This window comes from Cynara cardunculus (genome assembly GCF_001531365.2).
Source record: "Cynara cardunculus var. scolymus isolate 2C chromosome LG 3, CcrdV1, whole genome shotgun sequence".
NCBI lineage: Eukaryota > Viridiplantae > Streptophyta > Magnoliopsida > Asterales > Asteraceae > Cynara > Cynara cardunculus.
Genome location: NC_037530.1, coordinates 17,868,229 through 17,875,053, shown reverse-complemented (window position 1 = coordinate 17,875,053; position 6,825 = coordinate 17,868,229). Strand labels below are relative to the sequence as shown.

General features: G+C 32.2%; 1 pseudogene; it reads right to left on the bottom strand.

Moving 5' to 3' along the window:
* Positions 1-1,221: 1,221 nt before the first annotated feature.
* LOC112509009 lies at positions 1,222-3,548 on the bottom strand (annotated as a pseudogene).
* Between the last annotated feature and the right edge of the window lie 3,277 nt (positions 3,549-6,825).

The following is a 6,825-nucleotide window of genomic DNA, read 5'->3' as shown; positions in this document are numbered from 1 at the left end:
AATTGTTATGTAAATAAAAACATATATATTATTATATTCAAGTGTCATGTAAATAAAATGATTAGTAAAATTTTAAATTTAGAAAAAATATAAAATATGAAAATAAAAAAGAACTCTAAATTTCCAACAAAAGTCAAAAAAGAATGTAAGATTAGTCTTCTTGTATTAATCTAAAAGAAAAATAACATATTGAAGTTTGTTGAGGTTATATCATATATTTTTTAATATATATATTCAAAATTCAATTATTGAACTGTTGTAGCCATCAAAACTCTATAACTGCTTTAAAAAACAAATCCTCAATTCCATTGAAAAAACTTAAAAAAAATATATAGAAGAAAAAAATACACTCTAAAATTCGAACAAAAATCAAGAAAAATACTTAAATTAGTATTCTCATAGTAAACCTGAAAATTGATCTTATTGAATAATAAAGTTTATAAAATGAAAGAACAAATTAATTGATGAACAGAGAAAATAAAAGATTGCCTGAAAAAATAAATTGTTGAAAAAAAAGGGTTTGAAAATTAAATAATACATCAAGTGAAAGAGAGGAAGAATAATACCTAAATTAGTATTATGGTAGTAAACCTAAATTTTTCATCTCTATATTTAAAACATTAAATTCATTAGGATAATGCTGTTTTGATAATTTTAAAAAATTTAACCTTCAACCTTTTCATTTTCATTCTTGGACAAAACAACCTTATCTTGATGAATTTCATATTTTAAATATAGGGATGGAAAAGTTTTTTACATATATCAAATATTTCAAAAAATAAAAAATCTGAGGGAAAAAAATGGGTTTATAATGTTTAGAGGATAAAAGAAAAAAAAATCACAATAGATCGATCAACATCAACAAAAACCCATATCATATTTGTTTTTTTGAATGATGCCTTAAATCAACAAAAAAACAAATCACATCCACAAAAACTGAATAAAGAAGAAAAATTGAGAGATTAAGAGATATTATTATGCTAAACAATGTTACCTTATTTCATCAAAGATTCATATGCCACTTTATCCACAAAAAAAAAAAAATCATATGCCTACATAATTCCAACTTTAGTGTGAATTCTCCAACTAAAAGACGAAATACTATACTTACATAAACAAAAACTTACAGTGGCGGACGCAAAAAAAATATTGTACGGGCACGATATAAAATAAAATAATAATTAACTTCAATTTCATACAAAAATGATAAAAAGTTACCTCTTACAACTGCGCCCTACGACTCTTCATCTTTTGAAATTGAGTAATTACATCATCATTTGAAATTGCGAGAAGTGCTTCTTTTTCTATAGTACATATCATTGCAGCATTCAAAAATTCATCACCGATTTTGTTGCACAAATCTGACTTCACAATCTTCATAGCAGAAAAACATCTTTCGACTGTTGCAGTAGCAACTGGCAAAACCAAAGCCAACTTCAATAACCGATATACTAGAGGATAAGTTTGATGCTTTTTTGTTTCCACTAGTAGTCTAGCGAGCTCGGCAATACCACTCAAATTGGCAAATCTTTCATCTTGACGCACAATCAAACAGTACATGTTAAGTTCTTTCTCAAGAGTGATCCTTTCCATATGACTAAAATCTTGAGGATACAACTCACTCAACTTCAATAAATCTGATACGTTGAACTGCGAAAATGAATCGCATGGACTCAAAGCTGCTATATTTTTAAGCAATTCAGTACTTACCTCACTAAATCGATCCCCAAACTCTTGAATTTGCATGTCCACAACAGTGTTGAAAATATCAAACTTGTAATAATGACAATTGGTGATGTTGGTCATTTGTCTTCCGTTTTTTGAATAACGGTCTTCCATATCCAAAGCCTTAATACCATTTGCTTTACAAAAAGAATACATTTTCTTCAAATGTGGATCAAAACCAGTTTCTCTAAATTGTTGCAATAGTTGTTTGGTTCCTCTTATCAATGAAACCGCTTCCAAAATATCTTGATCCTTTTTTTGAAGAGCCTGTGACAACAAGTCTGTGACCTCTAAAATATGAAACATCAAATGCAAATAAATCACAAAATCAAATGTCTTCAAATATGTTAAAATACCATTTGCTTGAGTGCGACTAAAACCATTATCCCCGTCCTCTTCAACATACCGGAGCACTTCAACAACATTCGGAAACAAAGCAATCAAGCTCAAAATGGGTTTGTAATGAGAACCCCACCGTGTATGTCCAGCTCGTATAAGAGAAAGCTCTTGGCATTTTCCTGTTCCAGTATCAATTTCACACTTACCAATTGCTTCTTGCACTCTATCTTTGTAACTTTGTCGAAGCATGTCTTTACGCTTGCAAGAAGCATTCACCACATTGATCACCATTTCTAACATATTAAAAAAGTTCTCAACTCCGTCATGTTTATTGGCAACCGCCACAACAACTAATTGAAGTTGGTGAGCAAAACAATGGATATAATATGTCGAGCTATTTTCATTCAAGATCAAGGCCTTTAATCCATTGAACTCACCCCGCATATTGCTTGCTCTGTCATAACCTTGCCCTCTTACTTGTTTCAAACTCAATCCATGTTCAGCAAATAAACTATCAATGGCAGATTTAAGAATTGAAGAAGATGTCCCCATCACATGAACAATACCAAAAAATCTCTCTTTAACAATACCATGTGCATCAACATATCGTAAAACCACCGCCATTTGTTCCTTCTTAGAAACGTCACTAGACTCATCAACTAGCAATGAGAACACATCATGACCAACTTCTTTACGAATGGATTTGAGTATTTCATTTGCAAAACAAGCAACAATATTTTTTTGAATTCTTGGAGACACCATTTGATTATTCTTTGGAGCATTTTTTAATATAACTTTACCTACATCCTCATTGCAATCACCAATTAAGGCTAATGTTTCCAAGAACATGCCTTTAGAGATAGACATTTCAGATTCATCGTGACCACGAAAGGGCAATGCATTCTTCAACAAGAACCTACAGGCCTTAATTGAAGCATCTAATCATATTCGGTGCTCATTCTTCTCCTTCTCAGTTTGCTTATGAAAGGAAACAACAATAGATCGATCTTGGCTCATTAAATCCTCACTTTTCTTAAGTGCTCTATTGTGAAAACTATTGATGTCGCCGACATGAAGACCAAATCTTTCTGTTTTATTCCAACTATTAAAACCATCTGTTACAAAAACATCACTCCCGTATTGTCCTACGTAATGATCTCTAAACAAATAACAGCACAAACAAAAAGCTCTATCCATTTTTACACTATACTCCAACTAATTAGCATATTGATCAAACCAAGTCGGACAAAAGCGTCTTCCTTTACTCCCGACAAATTTTTTTGGAAATGCATGACCCCGTGGTTGACAAGGTCCTCTAAGCAAGTATTTTCTCTTTATTTCATCCATTTGATTAGGATGATATTCCAAAATCTTTTTCTATCGGCCGGATCCCAAGGAAGATCGTTCAAATGAATTTCGCAAGGCATCGAAGGAGCAGAGCTCGATTCAGGTGTTGATGCTTTCCTTTTAAAAAATCTTTCCATTTTTTTCTAGCAATAACAATAACAAGATAAAAAAAATCAATAAGCAAACAACAACAACAACCTACAAAATTACCCTAATCTAAAGCATTTACCAAATACCAAATCACCAATAAGCAAATAACAACCTACAAAATTAACCTAATCTAAAGCATTTACCAAATCACCAATAAGCAAAAACAACCTACAAAATTAACCTAATCTAAAGCATTTACCAAATACCAAATCACCAATAAGCAAACAACAACCTACAAAATTAACCTAATCTAAAGCATTTACCATTTACCAAATCACCAATAAACAATCAAAATTAAAGACTGGAAGTCTGAAATCAGGAATTTGGAAATTAGAATTTTTACCCGATTAAAGTCTGGAAGTCTGGTCGGCGTCGGGACTGTCGTCTGGTTGCAATCTGGTCCAGTGGCGGTCGCACTCGGCACTTCGCAGACTCGTAGTCGCAGTGAGCCAGGCAGCCACACAGTCACAGCGATGAACAACACAGCACTTCGCCACTTCGGTCAGTTCGGTGTCTTCGATTCGGTTCTTCCCTGCTTCGGTAATCGACTAATCGGTGTTGCGCGCCTGCGCCTATGCTACTTACTGCTTCCAGCTTCCTTCGTCTAACCAGATCTGTGAGTGTGAGGTAGTGAGGGGCCTCTTACAAATTCATGTTGGGGGCCCAAATGAAGAAAATTAAAAATTACAACTTAAAAAAAATTGGGCTTTGTAAATTTTTTTTGTTGGGGGCCAGGACCCCAACGGCTCCTCTTTGCGTCCGCCCCTGAAAACTCATACCATGATTTGTCTTATTGAATGACGTCTCAAATCAACAAAAATGCAAATCGCCTCCACAAAATTATAACTGAATAGTGAGAAAGAATTGAGAGATTCATATGCTTGCATAATTCCAAGTTTAGTGTGAATGTCTCCAATTAAAAGACGAAAATAACATACATACATTAACAAAAACCCATATCATATTTCTCTTCTTGAATGATGTCTCAAATAAACAAAAATACAAATCACCTCCAAAAACACTAAATAGAGAGGAAGAATTGAGAGATTAAGAGAGATATTATGCTTAAACAATGTTAAACTGTTTCTTCAATGATTCATATGCCACTTTATTCACACCAAAAAAGTCCATATGCCTATATAATTCCAACTATAATGTGAATGTCTTCGACTAAAAAAAGAATACTATACTTACATAAGCAAAAACTCATATCATGATTTGTCTTATTGAATGATACCTCAAATAAACAAAAATGCAATTCGCATCCACAAATTTATAACTGAATAGAGAGAAAAAATTAAGAGATTATCATAGAGATGTACCACTAATTTATACATGAATAGAGCGGAAGAATTAAGAGATTAATAGAGAGAGTATCATAGAGGTGTACCACAACATTATACATGAATAGAGAGGAAAAATTGAGAGATTAATAGAGAGATTATTATAGAGGTGTATCATGAAGAGAAGATGAAAATTTATAACCAAATAGAAGGAAATAATAAGAGTTAAAAGAGTAATTATTAGAGGGAACATGAATATGTTGAAACAACCTAATTAAAGGATCTTAAATGTGAATATCAAAAATCAAAAACAAATATTGAGGTAGGAAAATCTTGAGAAAAAGAGAAAAAAGATAAAGTATTTTCTTGTTTTGAGAAGAGGTCACATCATTGCATGTGGTTTCGTCTTTAATATATGTATATATATATATGTATATATATATATGTATATATATATATATATGTATATATATATATATATATAGATTTAATATATTGTTTGTAGTTGGTTCGATTATGTTTGAGACATTTAAACTTACGTCTCAAAAAATTGTAATTTACTTTTAATTGTGAAAATTAGCATATTGTAATTTTTTTTCTGATTGGTTTCGGATTCGGTTATAACCAAGGGTGAACGAAAAAAGAGGATTTTTATCCTTAACGGGTTCCCCAACGGGGATCGGGAAAACTGCGGGGACCCGATAGGGATCCCCGACGAAGATCGGGGTGGTTATGGACTTACAGGGACGGTTTTAGCTATCGGTTTTGGGAACGGGGATACTGATACCAGGGCTGAACCCCACCCATATCGATTCCTATCTGGGTTTACCTGCACCCATTCCTAACTTCCCCATATAGTTATTTTCTAGAGTTATAGAGAATACGTACCTTAACACGACGGATCACTACCGAAAACGAGCCAAACTTCGAGCCCTTCGAGACTCCTCCTCGTGGCTCCGTTTGTTGATTTTCCAATGCCAAAATCTCCCAAAATACCGACAATAAACCCCCTCCCAAAAGGTTCCATCTGCCCACACACACACACACACACATATATATATATATATATATATATATAGTTCGTTTCAAATGCAACCCATCACATTTGTACAACCAATGCAACCCAATAAATTGAGATTTTTATGGAAATGATCAGAGTTCATTTATTATGATTTGAATATTTATAGAAGATGAATATGGTTCATTAATTATGGTTAATATTTTTTATTATGAAATAATCAAAACTTCTATGAAATCACATATTTCATCAAATTAAATGGACGGTTGAGATTGAGTTGTATTGGTTGTATAAATGTAAATGGTTGTATAATAACCCACCTCTCTCTCTCTCTCTCTATATATATATATATATACATATATATAGGGTCAAGTTCAAATGTTAACCAAAGTTTTTGTGTTAACTTTGTTAACCGATCTTGGTCATCCAATTTTTCAATAAACGGTTGTGATTAATAATGATAAAAAACTTATTTTTTAAAATTTAAAATTTCATAAAGATAAGTGAACAAAGTTGAAAAGGGTATTTAGGTAAAAAAAATTATGTAACTCCCATATCATTAATTAATTGGTTTTTTTGTTAATTTATTTTTGTTAATGTAAGAACCATATGAACACAACTATAAATATATGAACCATTGTGTCAAATACGAACAAAAATTTGACATATATATGAACTTGGACTGCATATCATTTATGAACACAATATGAACATAATAAGAATAACTGCTACACGAATTAAAGAAAAAAAAACAGGTATGAACACGATATGAACAGCTTGTGAACAATAGTTTCTTCATTATAAACACATTCAGAAGCGATCCTTTGTTAATTGGAGTTTTATACATGCATTGCATCCACACCGTTTAAGGTTCACCCCTTGTTCATATCGTGTTCACCTCTTGTTCATATCGTGTTCACCATTGTTCATATCGTATAAAATATATGAACACATAATCCCAAC